Raw genomic sequence first — 21,281 nt, 5'->3', positions numbered from 1 at the left:
CAAAATGTACAATGTCCATTCTGCCAAAAATACTTCCAAAATTGAGAATCGGTGATGGACATTCAGACTCTCAGTATGAATTTGACTAATCACCTAATTCAGTCCCCTGTTTTGATTTTTCCCCCATACCTTTTGATCTTGTCAGACTTAAGGTCTATATCTAACTCCTTCTTTAAAACATCCAATATTTTGTTCTCAACTACTTTCTGTAACAGAAAATTCCATAGGCTCACCACTCTCTGGGCAAAGACAATTGTTCTTACCTCAGTCCTCAATGGCCCACCCCATATCCTTACACTATGACCTCTGGCTCTGTACTTCCCAGTCGTGAGGAGCACCCATCATTAGTAATCATCATTCTTCTAAACTCCAGTGAATATAATCCTAGCCAATTAAGTCCAACCACTTCAGGAATCAGACTGGGGAAACAGATTTGTCAATGATGCTTTCCCATTTTCAAATCCATGCTGACAACATTGATTCAGATCATCATTTCCCAACTGCCCGTTTATGCAGATTGCTCATCATCAGTATAAATCTAAATTTTCAACTCTTCAGAATAGATTCCATAAGCCGAATAAAAGGGTGGCTCAATTAAATGAGTATTGAAGCAGGTCGTTTACAAACTGTGGATACCCAACCTAGTTTAGGTGCCAGAGAAGCAGATGTGTCAAAATGAGAAATAACATCACATTTATCTGACAATATTTGAACTTTAATCAGGTTTAAAAATAATAATAAATAAAACTCATTTCCATTGAGACAATCGTGGTGAATGATAAGAAGACGAAGGAAAGAAAAGTCCTTCAGCAAATCTTATGACCTTAATACAAACATGAGATGTAGGAGCTGAAGATAACCAATCAGCTCATTGAGTCTTCTCCTCCATTAAATGAGATCCCAGTTTGATCTGAAAATCCATAACTTCACTTTCCTGTCTTATTCCCATAATCCTTGATCCCTGATCTGCTTAAAAATATGCAATTCCTCTGATTCAGGAATCCAAACCATGCGATCATAGTCAAAGGATTAATGGTCAGCCATTCTCCAATGAACTGGGGAGAAACAACTTCAATCAATACAGTGAAAAACATTGGAGTTCACGATTTCAGAGAGCTGAAGATGCTCAGTTATTGATTATGTTCAAGGCAGAGTTTGACAGATTATTAGATACTTAGGGAAGTAATGGGATTGAAGGATCGGACACTAAACTGCAATTTTTAAGACCAGATCCTGTTGATGGCAAGAGAGGCACTCGGATCTTAATGTCTTCCTGCTTCTATCTCTTACAAATGTAGTAAATTGAGAAATTTGCGTGATGGAATGAACCTTATACTATTGAACAGCTTAGCTCTTCCCGTAACCACCTGCACTACACCTCCTCCCACCCAATACCCTACAAGAACACCATCCCATTTTCCCAACTCCTCTGCCTCCACCTACTCAGACAAGGAGACATTTCACTCACAAGCATCCCAGATGTCCACCTATTTAAAACAATGCGTTTTCCCCCCTCTGTCATCGAGACAGCCCTTCATCACACCTCAACCATTCTCCATTCCACCGCTCGAAACAACCCCGCTTTCCAAACTCAATAAAGACTGAGTCCCCTTGTCCTCTGCTACCACCATACCAGTTTCCACATTCACCTTATCATCCTTAATCCTTCTACCAACACCAAAAATAACTCATCACCAAGAATATCTTCCCCTCCCGCCTCCATTGGCAATAACAATTCCCTTCGTCAAGCCTTGATTTGCACCATTCGCCCCATCAACAACCCGAACCCTGGCAACCGTAAAAGATGCAAAGCCTCCCACACCTCTCTCTCCAGGGCCTCAAACAGTCCTTCCAGGTGTGACAGAGGTTCATTTGCCTCTTCTGCAATCTCATTTGCCGTCATCAGTGCTCCTGAAATGGTCTTCTCTGTATTGGACAGAGCAAAGTTAAACTCAGGGCGGGAACATCTCAGCCGGACTTGCAAGAGTCGACTTGACACCCTAGTCACCATCCATTTTAGTTCCCCTCCCACTCCTCCAACAAGACCATCCTCAGCCTCTTCCATTGCCGCAGTGAATCAGACCTCAAATTGGAGGAACAGCAATCTTCCACCTGGGCAGCCTACAGCCCGGACAACATAACATTGAGTTCTCTAATTTCAAATAACCTTCCTAACCATCCACCAACTCCTTCTCTAGCCCATCCTCTTCCCTTCCATTCCTCTGATCGACCCTTCCTTCCAACTACCAACTGGAATCAGTCTTTGCATCGACCAAGCAGGTCATATATTTTACCTATGTTCGCCTATACCCACCTCACGACTGTTCTGCTCTCCCCATCCAATACCCTTTCCCACCCCCTTTTATCTGCAGCTCCTCTTATAGTCACACCTAGCCCTGAAGGAGGGTTACATACGAAATCACTTCTTGATTCTACCTGTCTTGCTGTGTTCTTTCAGTCTCCTGTTTGGCTACCTTGGATTCTAGCATCTGCAGTCGTTTTTTGTCTCGAACTCTTCCCATCATCCCTGAAGTTTGAGCTGCTTTTATTCAGATCTAAGCTCACAGTATTACTGTATATAACTGATTCCAAAATGAAAATTGGATTGATTGACCAGAAGTTTTAGATTAACAATTTGATTGCCATGATACTTCATATGTGAAGATGTTCTCAAAAGGCTGCCGAAGTGCTTTAAATAAAGGAAGATCAAAATTTATCAGACAAATTATCAGCATGGTGGCTCAGTGGTTAGCACTGCTGACTCACAATGACAGGGATCCAGTTTTGAATCCATTCTTGACGAATATTTGTGTGGAATTTGCACATTCTCCCCGTGTCTGCGTGGGTTTGCTGCAGGTGCTCCGGTTTCCACCCACATTCCAAAGGTGCATAAGTTACGTGGATTGGCCATGCGAAATTGCCCATAATGTCCAGAGTTGTGTAGCTTAGATGCGTTAGCCAAAGGATTACTAGGATTACCATATGCATGATTGCAAGGGTAGGGTGTTGGGATTCTCTTTGCGTGGACTCATTGGGCTGATTGGCCTGATTCCACATGGTAGGAATTCTATTCTATTCTCAAAAAAAAATCAACAAAAACACAAGCTATCTTAGATCATATAGGAAGTAGTTGAAAAAGTCTTTAATCTGCATACAATCCGGCTAACCTCGAGGAAATACAGAGCCGGTAGTAGGCATTATTGTTCATAAAAAGGAACTGGACATTCCTCTTCAAACAGAGTGCTCGGGTTGAAATGTCAGAACGTTATGCCAAACTTGTACCAAACTGTGGTTAGATCATGCTTACATATTGCATGCAGCGCTGTTCACTGTATTATCAAACTTGTTAAAAAAAGACGAAATTCAGAATTACCGCTGTAAAATTACAGAGCAGGCCATGTCAAACTGACATCAGAGGAATCGCTTGCCTCAGAGAGTAGTTAGCCTGTGAAATTCTCTACCACAGGAAGTAGATGAAGGGGAAAAAACCCACTGAAACTGCTCAAGAATGAATTAGATAAATTTCTTATGTCTGAAGGGGTCGAAGGGAGAATGTGTGAACAGGAGGCAGCTTTAGATTAAAAATCATGATCTTAATGAATTGTGGAGCAGGCTGCAAAGGTTAAGTGGCGTATTGACAGAAATTATTCCTCAGTTGCAATTTACTACTCAACAGTTTGTTGTTTGTGTTGTGCTTTGCAAAGATTTAACTGGTCTGCTGCCACCCCGTCATAACTTTCCCTGTGGAGAAACTCCCTGCACATTGATGATCAAAGGTGTTACACCACAGGGAGTGAGACACTGAACAGTGATAATCTAAGGAATGGTTTTTCCAGTGATGACAGTGTGAGGGGTATGAGGTGCAGGAGGTAGAGAATAAGGCAAATGATATGTCGACCGTCATAGAGTGAGAATTTGTGTATAGGAGCTTCACTGCAATTGTCCAGGGACTTGGTGAGATCACATTTGATACTGAGTGAAGTTTTGATGTTAACTGATGACAGATGCTTTGACTGTAGAGGGATTGTATCAAAGCTGTACCAAACTGATTCCTCGGATGTTGGAAAAATGTTTGAAAAGAGACTGATTTAGCTAGAGTTACATTTATTGGAGTTGAGAAGAATGGGGTAGAGGGGTGGATCTTGTAGAAACCTATGAAATAATAACACGACAAGACAGGAAAAATATAAGAAGAATATTCCTGATGACCGGAGCATTCAGACGCATAGTTCATGCTCAAAGAATATGGGATAGACCATTTAGAATTGTGCAGATGAGATACTTCTTCATTCAGACAGTGTTGAGCCTATAGAATTCTCTGCCACAGGAGATGGCTAAGGCCAAAACATGAAACGTTTTTGAGGAGTTATATATAGCTTTAGCACTAACGAAATCAAAGTTTATGGGAGAAAGTGGGACCAGAGTACGGAGTTGAATGACCAGCCATGATCATATTGAATAACATGGCAGGCCTGATGGGCTGAATGGCCTACAGCTGCTATTTTCCATGTTTCTACACGTTTTTTCTTCGGGATATGTAAAGAACTGGAGATAGAATAAGTGTGCACCTTCATTCAGAGGGAAATCCTAGGACTGATGGGGGGTGTGGGGGGGTGGGGGGGGGGGGCGGTGGTGAGGGTTAGTAAAGGTAAACGTGAAAGTTCTGTCATAGATTTAATTGCCTGTTACACTTTGACCCTGAGTACTGTTGCCTCACTCTGATTCACTGCTCAGTGTAAGATTTGTCTGAACTAATTATTCTTTGCCAACCTTTTTTTTATCTCTGTTGCAAAGTCCACTGTGCTCATGTTTTGACAGGAATAGTTGTTGATTGAAACTGCCGCTATGCATAGTCTGATAAACTGTCAATTCCACTTGAAATGCAATTGAAGTCATCTTAAAGGCAGATGCAGCATTATTTCACTGTTTAGCAGGCACTGAACACAGTTTGGTGAGGTCTGCACTGTGCTGTTGTACATCCCTGGTAATCCCTGCTGCAGTTCACAGTCTGAAGGTTGGCAGCTGGCCAACTTCATCCCAGTTTCAAATTTTCCTTCAGTTTCATCCACAATAAAATGCTCCTATCAAGCAGATGATTCACATTGAAAGGCTTTGAGTCATAACTGCATTCAGTGAGGCCCAGAAAATCTCCTGATTTTAAATATTTGTTCTCCTGTTTCATCAGGGCATGCCACTAGATTTCACAGTCCAGTGTGCATGCTCCCTGGAGTCCCTCATCCCGGTCATCTGAGTAGACCTAACTTCAGGTGATCACATATTAGTCAAAGCCTAATGCATATCACCGCAACTCTTGCACATCCCTCTGTTGCATGTCATAGTGCCTTACAGCTTCACCTTGGGCTGATGGCTCCTCAATGACCTTCTATGAGGAAAGAAAAGGCAATGGAATGCGGTCTGAACGTTTGCACAGAGAAATCACAGATAGTGATGGATCAATGGGGGAAAATGCTTGGAATAAATTTGAAGAGAAATCTCTTTCAGAGATTTAATTGCTCTGCAGTAAATCTTGCAAATTCAAATCTGACCCCTGAACACTATTGCCTCAGTCTCCTGGGTTAAACAGTTTCGTTTCACTTTGAAACCAACTATATCATTTACTCACTGCCATTCCCTGGACCTTATTTCCTTCTTGATGTATTTATCCTTCAATTTCTGACACAAAACTTGTAAACACTTCTATAAATCTTCATTTGGTTTTTCACAGTGTTTCAATTCCCTTTTTTTTCATCTGGTTAGCAGAACTGTATACAATTATCTGAAGTGTGGTCTAAACGAGCCTGGATGCAGGTTTGTTACAACGTCCTTACTTTTTTCTCCAGATATGCAACAGAATATTGCTTTAACTATATGTTTAATTATCAACAGCATATATGTTCCACTCCTCACAGCGTGTGCCAAGCTTGGACTTGTCAGGGTGACCAGCATCAAATTTTCTGTATTCCAAGTATTATATTTCATGATATCTTAATACTCAGTTCAGCCTTGTCATTCGGGGTCTCATTAAATAGTCATCTGCTTGCAAGGTTCCCATGGCTTAAGATTCCCATCTCAGAGGTATCTCACTTATCAGGGGGGCATCAACTCTGAGTGACCATCATTGCTCAGTCAGCCTTGTTGCTCAAGGCTCTCACTGCCCAGGGAGTCTCACTGCATAGGCAGTGTAACTGCTCAGGGAACCTTACTGGTCAGAGGAAATCACTGCTCAGACAGTCTCAAGGCTCAGTGAGGCTCAATCCCCAGGAACTGTCACTGTTCAGGGGGCCTAACTGATCAGGGCAAATCACTGTTCAGGGCATTTCATTACTCAGGGACTACCAGCGTTTGCTGAGTCTCGCTGCTCAGGAAGTCTCAAGGCTCAGGGAGTCCCACTGCTCAGGAGATCTACTGATCAGGGCAAATCACTGCTCAAGGAGTCTCATTGCTCAGGGCTACTAGTGTTTAGTGAGTCTCATTGCTCAGGGAGTCTCACTGCTCAGGGAGTGTCAGTGCTCAGTGGGACCACACCAATCAGGGCAAATTACTGCTCTTTGAGGATGAGTTTATTGAATAAGTAACAGGGAAAATTGATGAAGAGACAGTGGTGAACCTTTTCTATGTGGGCTTCAGGTAGACTTTAGATAAGTTTCCCCATGTTAGATTGGTTAGCAAAGGCCGATCACATGGGATCCAGAGAGAGCTAGGCATTTGAAAGCAAAACTGGTTGAAGGTGGGAGACAGACGATAGTGTTAAACGGTTGCTTTTCAAACTGGAAGCCTGCAACCAGTAGTGTCCTTTATATAAGTAATGTAAATGTGAATATAGGAGGCATGGTTAGCTTCTTTGTAGATAACACCAAAAATGAATAGTGAATTTTATACCAGAGTACAGACCTTAATTAGATAGGAGAAAGTGAGGTCTGCAGATGCTGGAGATCAGAGGTGAAAATGTGTTGCTGGTAAAGCACAGCAGGTCAGGCAGCATCCAAGGATTCCTTATGAAGGGCTTATACCCAAAACGTCGATTCTCCTGTTCCTTGGATGCTGCCTGATCTGCTGCGCTTTTCCAGCAACACATTGTCAGCTTAACCTTGATTAGATAGGTCAATTGGTAGAGGAGCAGTAGATGGAGTTTAATTTAGATAAGTGTGAGGTGTTAACGCTTTGATAATTCAAATCCGGGCAAGACTTGTACATGTTATGCTAGGTTCTGAGAAATGTAGCTAACCAAAGACATCAAAGAGTGCAAGTTCATTGTTCCTTGAAGGTGGAGTCATGCGGAGACAGAGTAGTGAAGAAGGCATTTGTTTAGTGTATTGAGTATAGAAGTTGAGAAGACATATTGTGGCTGTGTAGGATATTGGTTCGTCCACTTTTTGAATACTGCATTGAATTTTGGTCTCCCTACCATAGAAAAATGTGTTGCTGGTAAAGCACAGCAGGTCAGGCAGCATCCAAGGATGTTGAACATGAAACCTTGCTGGAAAGATTTACAATGATGTTGTCAGCGTTGGAGGGTTTGAGTGAAATGCAGAGAGTGAATCGGCTGAAGCTGATTAACCTGGAGTGTTGGAGACTGAGGGGTGACCTTATAGAGGTTTATAAAATCATGAGGAGCCTAGATAGAGTGAATAGCCAAGATCTTTCACCCAGAGTAGGGGAGTCCAAAACAAGAGGGCATAAATTTAAGTTAAGAGGGGAAAGATATTAATGGGACTCAATGAGCAATATGTGCATTCACAGGATGGTGCGCGTAAGGATGGTGAGTATATAGTATGAGCATCCAGAGGTGGACACTGGTACAATTACCACATTTCACAGTCATCTGGATTGGGTCATGGTTAGAAAGGGTTTGGAGAAATATAGCACCAAATGATGCCAAATGGGGCGAGACTAATTTAGTACATCTGGTCGTCAGGGACAAGTTGGTCATTAGGATATGTTTCTGTGGTGCACAAATCGATTAATCTATGACTGTCACTGCTCAGGGAGTCTCGTTGTTCAGATAATCTCATTGCTCCGTGAGTCTCAAGGCTCAATGATTCTCAAGGCTCGGGGATTCTCAAGGCTGTGACAGTCTCATTGCTCAGTAAATCTCTCTGCTCAAAGAACCTTATTGATTAGGGAAAATTACTGTTCAGGGAGTCTCAGAGTTCTGGGAATCTCACTGGTCAAGAGACCTAACCAATTAGGGCAACTTTCAGGTTACAATGGGATCTTGTTCTGGTGCATCAGTGGGTAAAGGAGTGATGGTTCGAGAGTAATTTAGATAAATGTGAGCTATTGACCTCTGTCACTACTTGTTGCCTGCTGAGATGTCTGTCAGGCCTCTTGGTTCCCTGCAGATACAGGACATCTCTCCGCATTTTCATCTCTTCCAACAAGAACTCCATTGCAATATCTGAAAATCTTATCGTACAATCTACCAGTCATGCTCAATCTCCAGCTGAAAGTCTACTATGATATTCATGTCTAAAAACAACTTACCTCTGTACAAGCTTTCAAATCAACAAGTAAATCACATCAGGACTATCTTGCCAATGCTCTGCATACAATTTATACTTTAGGTAAATATTGTAAATACTCTTGACTTGGAACTAAATTGCTACTTCATTGTCACTGCATCAAAATCACAGAACTTCCTCCTGAACAACATTGTAGGTGTGCTTGCACCAAATGAAATGCTAAAATTAAAGAAGGTGCCTGACTACCTTTTCCTGACAGATAATTTTTGATGCTTGCCCATTACTGAAGTCCATATTCTCTATATAAATTTGAAACTGAAATGATAGCTGGAAGAAGCAGCTAACTGATAGGTAGTTCATGATATCTTCAAGCAGAAGTAGTAGAAGTTGAGTGTTTGTCTTGCGTGTCATCATCATTATGGTCAGAGCCCAATGACTCCCCATTGCATTGTTATGATTGCCATAGAGATTTAGAATTCAATGAATTGCTTAAATATCCACAGAAGCAATTAAAGAATAACATTTCATGTTTTAAGATTTTTAAGATTTTTGTTATAGTTAACAAAGCAATACCTCCACAGATCAAACATTAGTTGCTTTACAATCAGTAGTGTGAAAATGTCTTCTATTACAAACTAAATAACACAATTAAGATATTTCTTGTGATCATCTTTTGCTGTGCATAAAACATTCTACAGATTTGTAGTGTTGATGATGGAATGGAGAACATCTTTATTGCCAGCTAAGAAAGAATGGGCTGTTGCCTGTCAGGTGGTAGTTCTTTCTAAATACCATAACAGAATTCTTCATGCTGGTCACAAATTCCAATAGCACGTCAATTTGTTATCACAAGCCTAAAGGCAAAAGTAAGTTCGTGTCCAGGATTAGATAAAGATACAATGAAACTTTTCCAAAAGCATGGCATACAAGCAGGAATAGGTAATTCCGCCCTTTGTTACTGCTCCTTCATTCATTATGATCATGGCAGATCATCCAACCCTTTCCTGCTTTTCTTCTATATCTTTTGATCTGTTTTTCCACAACTGCTGTAACAACTTCCATCTGGAAATCCTAACATGATTTTGGTCTTGATTCCTTTCTGTATTCATGAACTCCACAGGCTCACCTGTCATTGGGTGAAGGAATTTCTGATCTCAGTCCTAAATAGCCTACCTTATATCCTTAGATTTTAACCCTTGGTTCTGGATTCACCCGCCATCAAGAAAACCCTTCCTTCATCTGCCCTGTCTAGCCCTGCTAGAATTGTATAGGTTTCAATGAGATTATCATCCCCTTCCCTTAGTCTGCTGAATCAACCTCCCCTCATACTTCAATCCTGCCATTCTCGGAAACAGTCTGATGAACATTCACTGTACAGCCTCTATCGCAGTAATATCCTTCATTACATAAGGAGAACAAAGCTCACATAGAATTCCATGGCTGTTCTCACCAAAGTCCTGTTAAGTAGTGGCCTAACCCAATCATTCATTTGTCTACTATTTATTCCAATACCAGTTTTCAAAGAGCCATTGAGAAAAGGATGGTGGCTCAGTAATTAGCGTTGTTGCCTCACAGTACCTGAGACCAGGGTTCGATTCTAGCCTCAGGCAAATGTCTGTGTGATGTTTGCACTTTCTTCCTATGTATGCATGGGTTTCCTCTGGGTACTCCAGTTTCCTTCCACATACCTGAGATGTGCAGATCAGTGGGTTAGCTATGAAAAATTACTCACAGTGCCCACGGATAAGCAGAGTAAATGGATTAGCCATGAGAAATGCAGGGTTAGGGTGGATCTATGTGGGATGCTGTTCAGAGGGTCAGTGTGGATTCATGGTCTGATGGCCTTTTTCCATACTGTAGGAATTCTATGAAAGACATCCTCCCTGAACTATGCTTCCCAGATTTGAACAAAGATGTCCTATCTCGGGCACGGTGAGCAATTCATGCATGTTTAGCTTAACATTATTGCTATTTTGGTTTGCTTATGAAACAAAGGGTGACACATGTTCTGACTGCCATGATAATCTGGCAGTTTATTCATGATTTGCAATTCCACCTTCAAAGGCCCCTGTAGATGTTTGCAAAATCAGCCTGCTCAGAAAGGATATTACACAACTGTAGAACAGGTAGGACTTGAATCCAGGCTCTCTGGCTCAGTGGCAGAGAAACTAACACTGTGCCATGAAAGTGCCTCTGGAGGTCAATGTATATGTTCTAAAACTTCTCGATCCATGCACTCTTTCTTAAGACTCTGCCAATGAGTTCAAATTACCTCTTACTTCACATCCTTTCAAAAGTTCACAGATTCTCCAGGACCAGAAGCAAGGTTGAAGGTGAGGTGACATAATGGGGTGGAGTGGTTCTGGAAAAGAACAGCAGTTCAGACAACATCTGAGGAGCAGGAAAATCGACGTTTTGCGCAAAAGCCCTTCATCAGGAATGCAGGCAGAGAGCCTGAAGGGTGGAGAGATAAATGAGAGGAGGTGGGGGTGGGGAGAAAGTAGCATAGAGTACAACAGGTGAGTGGGGCTGTGAATGAAGGTGATAGGTCAGAGAGAGGGGTGAAGTAGATAGGTGGAAAAGAAGATAGGCCGGTAGGAGAGGTCATGGAGTCGGTGCTGACCTATAAGTTTGGAATTGGGGTGAGGCGGGGGAAGGGGAAATGAGGAAGCTGGTGAAGGCCACATTAATGCCCTGGGGTTGAAGTGTTCTGTGGCGGAAGATGAGACATTCTTCCTCCAGGCGTTGCGTGGTGAGGGAGCAGAGGTGAAGGAGGCCCAGGACATCCATGTCCTGTGCTGAGTGGGAGGGGGAGTTGAAATATTGGGACACAGGGTGGTGTGGTTGATTGGTGCAGGTGTCCCAGAGATCTTCCATAAAGCTCTCTGCTAGGAGGCATCCAGCCTCCCCAATGTAGAGGAGACCGCATTGGGAGCAATATATGATATTTGTGGATGTGCAGGTAAAACTTTGATGGATGTGGAAGGCTCCTTTAAGGCCTTGGATGGAGGTGAGGGAGGAGGTGTGGGTGCAATTCCGGTGGCAGGGGAAGGTGCCAGGATGGGAGGGTGTTTTGTTGGGGGCATGGACCTGACCAGGTAGTCACAGAGGGAACGGTCTTTGTGGAAGGTGGAAAGGGAAATATATCCCTGGTGGTGGGGTCCATTTGGAGGAGGCAGAAATATCGGTGGATGATTTGGTTTATGCGAAGGTTGGTAGAATGGAAGGTGAGCACCAGGGGGTTCTGTCCTTCACCTTCTTCCAAGGCCCTAAAGGAGCCTTCCACATTCATCAACGTTTTACCTGCACATCCACCAATGTCAATTATTGTATCCGTTGCTCCCGATGTGGTCTCCACTAAATTGGGGATACTGGACGCCTCCCAGCAGAGCGCTTTCTGGAACATCTCTGGGACACCCGCACCAATCAACCACACCGCCCTGTGGCCCAACATTTCAATTCCCCCTCCCACTCAGCCGAGGACATGAAGGTCCTGGGCCTCCTTCACTGCTGCTCCCTCACCACCAGATGCCTGGAGAAAGAACGCCTCATTTTCTACCTCAGAACAAATCAACCCCAGGGAATCAATGTGGACTTCACCAGCTTCCTCATTTCCCCTTCCCCCACCTCACCCCAATTCCAAACTTGCAGCTCAGCACTGTCCCCATGAGCTGTCCTACCGGCCTATCTTCTTTTCCACCTATCCACTCCACCCTCCTCTCTGACCTAACACCTTCATCCCACCCCCATCCACACATTGTACTCTTTGATACCTTCCCCCATCCTCCTCCCTGACCTATCAACTTCATCCCCAACCCCACTCACCTGTTGTACTCTATTCTACTTCCAACCTCAGTAATAGAATGCAGAACAAACTCTATTTCCTGAGAACAGCAAACGGCCAACTTTTCTTTTATTTTGTGAGATCTGAGTTAAGGAAAAGATCTGTTGGGCAGGAGAAAAGAGTAAAGAATTTCTACCTTATCTGTCTTAGACATATCATCTGCATCTCTTGCTACGACAATTGCAGTCTTTTCAGTAACCAAGATTTACATGAATATTACACTTATTATTAAATCAATGTTATTGTACTACCTTTGTTCTTTGAGTGGATGATGGCATTGTACCAAACGAAACTTGACACAGTTATCTAGCCATCGGGCTATGAACTGTTTGATGCCCTTGCTTCCAATACAAAAGATGTGTCAACCAATATAAAAATAATAGATATTGATGCAATCAGAGGATAGTCATCAATGGCCATCAAAATCTAATTTAATTTCACAGAAAGAGATGAGCAGAACATCAAAAGAAAGAGAACTCGGAGCAGAAGTAGTCAATTCAGTCCCTCGGATCAGCTCAGCTATTTTGTATGCGGCATGCTGACCTCATCCTGACAGTGCTTCTAACTGTTACCTATTAAAAATTAGTTATCTCCTCCTTCAGTGTATGCAATTTCCTGATTTGCACCGCACTCTGACGAGTAAATTATGCAGACTCACAAGCCGTTGAGAGAGGTAATGCTTCCTCATCTCTATTTTAAAACAGCTATCCGTTCATCTGAAATAATGACATTTTGAGGTTGGTTAAAGCTCGATTGGACAAGTAAAGTTCCCAGAGAAAACAAAAGCCAACAAAACCTATAAATTTTCAGACCCCCTTGCTTCGTCAATGACCAAATGCAACAGAGGCTGCCATGCCACTTTGGTTGAATTTGGCTGTGTTTAACCTGAAAGTGTGCTATGTCTTTCATGGTATATGTGTTGTTGAAAATTCGGTATGGTCAGACGTGTATTCTGGCCATGCTCTGATTGAAAAGAATGAATAAACCTGTTTGTTTCGTGGCAATCATCAATGTCAATCTACATGCAATTGAATTGTACCACTGGAGAATTTTCGTTTCTATTAAAAAGGGACGTTGCCGTTCATTTTTAATATGAGCATTATCTCCAACACTAAGAACATGACCAGTCGTTTCACAAATATGGACCAGCAGATAATAAATTATTTAATTGCTGACTTCGAAATGTATCCTACCCTGTACTTCATCCTATTAGTATTTCCGGTGATTCTTCACGTTCAGCCTTTTATACTATAAACTGTATCGAAATGCATTTTTTGGATTAGTGGTGCTGGAGGAGCACGGCAGTTCAGGCAGCATCCGATAAGCAGCAAATCCGACGTTTCGGGCAAAAGCCCTTCATCTTCATCGGGCTTTTGCCCGAAATGTCGATTTTGCTGCTCCTCGGATGCTGCCTGAACTACTGTGCTCTTCCAGCACCACTAATCCAAAATCTGGTTTCCAGCATCTGCAGTCATTGTTTTTATCTTTTAACTAAATGCATTAATGTTCATAACATTTTAAAGTCAATAAATCCAACTGGTGCAATTTTCAAAGAGCGCCTTTCATTCTTGGTGTCATGTTGTGACAATTTCACTTAATTTACTAATTAGACTTCCGTCTATCCATTTGAGCTCATGGATGGTCACCATTTTCCTTATTTCTCCCACTTGATTTTTTCCTATAGACGTGGAAGGACTCTTTAAATTCCTAAGACAAAATAGAAATCATAAATCTGATGCATCTAATAATTCAGAGTTTTGGAACCTTTGTGAAATAGGCCACAGAAAGATGCCGAAATACGTTCCCTGACGACTCAGAATCCAGATCATCCAACTCACATTCTGCCACCTCTGATATAATGCAACACCTAATTTATCTAATGGTGTCTTGTTAGAATAGAAGCAGGTTACGATCCAAAAAATGCTGATGTATCCCTTTGTTTTTTGGTGGATACCTCACCAATAATTCTTCGTGCCTCATTGAATTATATGTAAATGGCACAGGTGAACAAATACTTCAGTAGTAACACCAATAACTTTCAATGCCCATTCCCTCTCCCTTTCTGCCATGCCATTATTAATGCGTGTTGCATCACACAGTTCTTTACACTGGAATGTGAAGTGAACTGTTAAGTCTGCAACAATCTTCAGCACAACTTTTACGAATTGCTATTCCTCACAGGTTCTCCTATCACTTTCATTTTGTTTGTTGCTTTTACTTAAAAATAGTCGTTGTCCTTAGCATCCATCCTGTATTAATTTTAGAATAATATTCTGCCCACTTTGCAAATGTAACCTGAGATATCTTCTGCGTTCAGATGAAATCATCTACGGTATTACATGAGCGAAGGAGTCGTTTTTGGGAATGCAAAGCCTGTTTAGAAAGGAATTCAGAACGTTGATTCTTATGGTCTTTGTGAAACATCTACGCCAGAGCTGTGGGTATAGAGCGCTTACATTTCCTTCTTAAAAACAGAAGTTGTGGTCATAACAAGTTCCTGATAATAGGTGATGCCACCATTCGTATTGACGACCAGCTGGACAGTCTCACATCTCAACTGAAATTGAGAGCAGTCATGTTCTTTGTCACAGTTACCCACTAGTCATGCAGTCGAGACATTTGGCACAGCCGTCTTCCCCATGTCATTAAGAAGCTGTCATGTTCCATCCTGTGTGCATGCACTATTTTGGGGTCGATTTGTTTTTCGCAGAGTTACGTTTTATTTTGCTCAAAAGCTGCTTTAATTCATTTAAAACTGTAAAACTATACAGAAGGTTTGTTAGTCTGACATAACATTGGGACACAAACTTCAAACCTATTGTGAAAAAAAAACTGTGCTGTCTTGAGAATATAATTTAAAAGAAGTTCTGGGATTTACAAATCAAAAAATAGAAACCTGCATATCCCATTATAAAAGATCAAAATTTCTATCTAAGATTGTTTACTGTATCATATATCCATAACACTGGATTCCTTTGGTTATAAATTCTGTGAGCATGATCTTAAATTCCATAATCACCTGATGAAGGATCAGTGCTCCGAACGCTAGTGCGTCCAAATATATCTGTTAGAATGTAACCTGGAGTGGTGTAATTTTAATATTACAAACATGCAGACGTTCCTTGATCAGAACATGCAAATTTCATCCTTAAATAGTTGAAGAATTTCTCATCTCATCCTACCTCCAATTATATTCCCTTCATGTCCATAAGCAAAACAACATACCATTGAATATCACAGACCTTTTTTTTAAATTAATAAATAATTAGTAAAAAAAGGCTGAAATACAATTTCCTAATTTATATCTCTTCTTCACTGTCAAGGTAGTGACGACAGTGATCCTGTCACCTGGAATCGAAACGTTTTATTTCTACATAGTAACCATTGTAGGAAAATATCTACTGATTGTTAGCATCCACCTGATAATGGTGCACCTTTCAATAGTTCATAATAAACACTGTACTATGGTATTTTCCATTCCCACATGCATTTATCAATGACGCCCTGAATTTTGCAGATACAGCTGTCCTGTCTAATTCAGTATCACTTTCATCCCCATTGTACATAGAAAGCTTATGTACAACATCAAACAAACCTTTTGGTTCAACTCATCCATGCCGACCTGATATCCTAAGTGACATATATACCCTTCAATTCACTATCATCCATGTGCCTATTTATAACTTAACTATCCCTCATTTATCTGAATGTACTCCCACCGCTGGCAGCGCATTCCATGCACCCACCACTCTCTGTGCAAACAACCAATCTTTGACATTTCCGCTGAACCTTGCTCCAATCACCTGACATTTATGCCCCCTTGTGATAGCCATTTCTGCCCTGTGAATTAATCTCTTAACATTCAGTCCGTCTGTACCTCTTATTATCTTGTACACCTTTATCAAGTCACATCTCATCCTTCTTTGCTCGACTGAGAAAAGTTCCATCTCCCTCATGAAATACCAGCTTCCTGGTAAATCTCTACTGTGCCATCGCTAAAGCTTCTACATCCTCCCTGGAATGTAGTGACCATAATTGAACATAGCATTTCAAGTGTGGCCTAATCAGCGCTCGTGGATTTGCAGAATGACATCACAGCTCTTAAAATCAACACCCAGCTCATGATAGTCAATACACAATTCGCCTTCTTAACAACCCTCTCAACTTGGGGGGCAACATGTTTTATTGACAAGTAGACCAAGATCCCTCTGTTCCTCCACACCGCCAAAAAACCTGCCTTAAAACTTGTGTTCCCAGCGCAAATTCGAGCTTGCAACGTTCTTTTCTATTCTCTTTCTGTACATTTTCTTTCTTCTTTCTTCCTATCTCCCCTCCTCGGCCGTCATTAGCGATATCCGGTGTAAAGCCAGCAGAGCCTCCTGGAAACACAGCCTCGAGGTCAAGCGAATTCACTGCAGAATGGATACAAGAGCAGACGAGGAAGGAATTGATTTCTGAAGATTTCTATGTCTTTTCTCGTCTAATTTATTGCTACGATTTTGTACCTAAGATAGCGTGAAGGTCTGTAATGCCGAAATGTTTTTTTTTTCCTTGCAGCACAGAAGACTGAGCGAGGCACGATTTAGATATGCAGAATTACAAGAGTTATGGACGAAGTCATAAATGCATATAGCACGAAAACAAACCCTACAGTCCAACCCGTGCATGCTGATTAGATTTCCTGGACTAAGCTAATTCGATTTGTTAGCGTTTTGTCATACCCCTCTAAACGTTTCCTATTCATGTACATAGCTACATGTCTTTTCGATATTGTGATTGTACCTGAATCTGTCTCTTCCTCTGGCAATTCATTCCAAATGCGAAAGGCTGTCCATGTGAAATAGTTCTCATTCACTTACGTTTAAAACTTTCTCTTCTCATCTTTAAATTATGGCCACTAGTTTTGAAATTTTCGACACTCGATAAAAGAATTTTTCTATTCAACTAACCTCTGCCTCACATGATTTTACAACGTCAATAATATCACTTGTTGGGCTGAAAGGCCTGTCTCAATCTACAGGAGTACTATGAACCACTGCTAAACAAAAGGAATGTGAAGAACATCTATTTTTCATCCAGAGGGTGATAGGAATCTAAAACTCACTGAGTCATCACGCAATTATGTCAGATGTAGAAGCGTTCATTTTTTTTAAATCAGAAGTATACTTATGATTGCAAGGTTTAGTAGGCTATGCACCATTGCTGGAAAATTAGATTAGAACAGTGAGGTCATACGTTTTGAAGAGCAGAGTCTCAATGGAGTGAAGCACTGTTCTTTTCTCTGCTGTAGACCTCTATCTCTGAGAGCTCTTGAAAACGTTTTGAAGCTTTTGGAGGACATTTCTTTTCCTTTAAATACTGTCTGGCAGCATCGCGGTAGGTTTTTTAGCTCCAACACATATGGATTTTTAACTCTTAAACTGTTATTGTTTGTTTCTTTCTTTGCGAGGCCACTTCAGTGCCAGCTGTACATCACAAAGAAATGATAGCGAAATAGTCTGAGATGAATGAGACAAGCGACCGAACAGACTTGCTCACTTCTCATAGAGAGGATTTTTATTGAACAATCTAAATGGTTGTCATTGTGATTGTGACAGGATCTTTAAGTTTGGTGACCATTATTGCAAATATTCTAGACCTGCTTTCTCTGAACGTAAACAGACATTTACAGACTATTAACAACTATTTTATTTGCAGCTTAGTTTGCGCTGATTTGATTCTTGGGGAGTTATCCATGGGTCTATGCACCATGTACATTGTGCCTGGGTACTGGCCGTTGAGTCTATTGATGCATGAGTTCTGGCTGCCTATGGATCACATTGCTACCAATGTGTCTGAAATAAACCTCCTCATCAGCTTGACCGTTAATTGACCGCCCCACATCGACCACGTGAAAAGAACAAATAAAATGGCAATAATGATTGTTACAGCGTGGGGGCTATCCATTTTCGGATGGATAATGAGGCAGGCCAGGTGATAGAAATTGCAATGGGGGATTTCTTTGTGAATAGTGACAACAAATCTGGAAGTGTTAGAATGCTCGTAGACAAAGATGAGATTGGTCCTAATGGAAGAGTACAAAACTGGGCTCAGGCCAACTATATCAAAATTCGGCAGGAGCTGGGAAATGTAGATTGGGGGCAGCTATTTGAAGGGACTTCTACATTTGATTCGTGGGAGGCTTTCAAACATAGGTTGAAGATAGTGCAGGATAGGCATGTTCCTTTGAAAATATGGGATAGGAATGGAAAGATTCGTGAACCGTGGATGACAGGAGATATCATGCGACTAGCCAAGAGGAAAGGGAAGCGTATGTACGGTGCAGACAGATAAGAGCAGAACAGGCTTTGGTGGAATACCGGGAGAGTAGGACCAATCTTAAACGAGGAATCAAGTGGGGTAAAAAGGGTCAAGAAATAACTTCAGTGACAGAATTAGGAAGAATCTCAGGGTATTTTATTCATATATAAGAAGCAAGCGGGTAACTAGAGAAAAGGTTGGTCCACTAAAGGATAAAGAAGGAATGTTGTGCGTTGAACCTGAGAAAGTGGGTGAGATTCTCAATGATTACTTTGTGTCAGTGTTTAGTGAGGAAAGGGACATGATGAATGTCAAGATTAGAGATAGAAGTTGTTTAGATTAGATTCCCTACAAAAACAGACCCTTCGGCCCAACCAGTCCACACCGACACACCAAACAACAACCCATCTCCCTCTAACTAATACCCCTAACACTATGGGCAATTTAGCATGCCTAATTCACCTAACTTGCGCATCTTCGGACTGTGGGAAGAAACCGGAGCACCCAAAGAAAACCCACGCAGACACAGGGAGAATGTACAAACTCCACACAGACAGTCATTCGAGGCTGTAATCGAACCTGGGCCCTGGTGCTTGGAGGCAGCAGTGCTATCCACTGAGCCACCGTGCCACTCTCTGGATCACGTTGACAGAAGGAGGAAGGATATATTAGGTAGGCTTAAGGTTTCTGAGGTGGGCAAATCCCCAGTAGTGGATGGGATCTATCCCAGTTTCCTGAGGGAGGCGAGAGAGCAAATAGCTGGGGCCCTGACTAATACCTTTATAGCATCCTTAAAAACAGGTGAAGTGCCAGACGACTGGAATGTTGCTAATGTTGTCCCCCTGTACAAGAAGAGTAGTAGGGATATTTTAGGTCATTACAGATCAGTGAGCCTGACCTCAGCGGTGGGAAAGTTGCTGGAGAAGGTACTGAGGGATTGAATCTATTCATATTTTGGAAAGAATTGGCTTATTAGTGATAGGTAACATGGTTTTCTGAGGGGTAAATTGTGCTTTACCAACTGAAGAGATTTCTTTGAGGAATTGAGCAAGTTGATCGATGAAGGAAAGGCTGTAGATGTAATATACGTGGATTTTAGTAAAGCATTTGAAAAGTTTCCCCATGGTAAACCAATGGAGAACGTGAAGTCACGTGGTGTGCAGGGTGTTCTTGCTAGATGGATAAAAAACTGTTTGAGTAACAGGAGACAGAGAATAGTAGTTGAAGGGAATTTCTCAAAATGGAGAAACATGACCAGTGGTGTTCCACTGGGATCAATGTCGGGGCCACTTTTGCTTTTGATTGCACAAATTATCTGAAAGAGATTTGATCAGTAAGTTTGTCCATGTCCCGAAGTTTGGTGTAGTAACAAAATGCATTGGGGACTATCAAAGAAAACAGGAGAATATAGAAAGACAGGAGAGTCGGACGGAGAAGTGGTAGATAGAGTTCAATCCGGGCAAATGTGAAGTAATGCATTTTGAAAGGTTTAATTCTAGAGCGAACTACATTGTGAACGGAAGAGACTTGGAAAAAGCTGATGAGCGCAGAGATCTGTGAGTTCAGGACAATTGTACCCTGAAGGTGGCTGCAGCGATCGATAGAGTGGCCAAGAGTGCATGTGGTATGCTTGCCTTCGTTGGATATGATATTGAGTATAAGAACAGGCAGGTCATTGTAAGTTTTGTACAAGACTTTGGTTCCGTCACACTTAGAATACTGGTACAGTTCTGATCGCCACATCACACTGTGGTGGACACATTGGATATAGTGCAGAGAAGGTTTACCAGAGGACGTTGCCTAGTATGGAAGTTGTTTGCTGCAATAAGAGGTTGAGTAGGTTTGAATTGTTATCATTAGAAAAAACACGATTCGGGGGTGGGGGGAGGGGACCTGATTGAGTTCTGCACAATCATGAAGGGTATAGACAGGTTGAGTAAAGATAAGCTTTTGCCCAGGGTTAGGATTTCAATAACGAGAGGTAACACGTTCAAGGTGAAAGGAGAAAAGTTAAAGGGGGATACACGCGGAAAGTACTTTACACAGAGCGTGGTAGGTGCATGGAACGCGTTTCCAGCAGTGGTAGTAGAGGCAGGCACTGTCGATTCATTATGGTGCGTCTGGGCAGGTGCATGAGTAGATGGCCAGCAGAGGGATACAGATCCTCAGGAATTGGGCGATTGTTTCAAACGGTGGATTTGGATGAGCAAAGGCTTAAAGGGCCAAAGGGCCTGTTCCTTGGCTGTAACTTTTCTTTGTTCTCTTTATTGGGTCCCATAATTCTCGCCTGGCAGTTCACCATTGGCGGTTGGACAGTTATTGTGGGCGAGTGCAATACACAGTTCTTCTCAGATCCAGTCATCGCTTTCAACATTTCCATAGCCACCTTCTAAATCCCCTTTGTTGTCATGATGGGTTGACATGTGCGCATATCTCAAGCAAGCAGGAGTAAAATGAAGGAGGCAAAACAGAATCTGAAACAAACAAAGGCATTACTTCTCCCAGTCCAGCAATCCGCAAAGTCATGGGCCCAAAATGTCACAAAACCTCCAATACTTCTAATTATTTGATGCACATCAAAACGCAATAGGACAAAATACCTGGTAAAGTAATAATCGGGATGAACTCTCAAAGAATCAATTATGGAGAGATAATGAAATTGGGAACAGTACTCT

General features: G+C 41.9%; 1 pseudogene; it reads left to right on the top strand.

Moving 5' to 3' along the window:
• The first annotated feature begins 13,446 nt into the window (after positions 1-13,446).
• On the top strand, positions 13,447-21,196 carry LOC148140663 (muscarinic acetylcholine receptor M2-like; annotated as a pseudogene).
• The last annotated feature ends 85 nt before the right edge of the window (positions 21,197-21,281 follow it).

This window comes from Chiloscyllium plagiosum, unplaced genomic scaffold (assembly GCF_037043375.1).
Source record: "Chiloscyllium plagiosum isolate Xiang-an unplaced genomic scaffold, Cpla_swu_hap1 HiC_scaffold_35, whole genome shotgun sequence".
NCBI classification, from domain to species: domain Eukaryota; kingdom Metazoa; phylum Chordata; class Chondrichthyes; order Orectolobiformes; family Hemiscylliidae; genus Chiloscyllium; species Chiloscyllium plagiosum.
The sequence above is the reverse complement of the archived record's forward strand: the minus strand, read 5'-3'. Positions and strand labels throughout refer to the sequence as shown.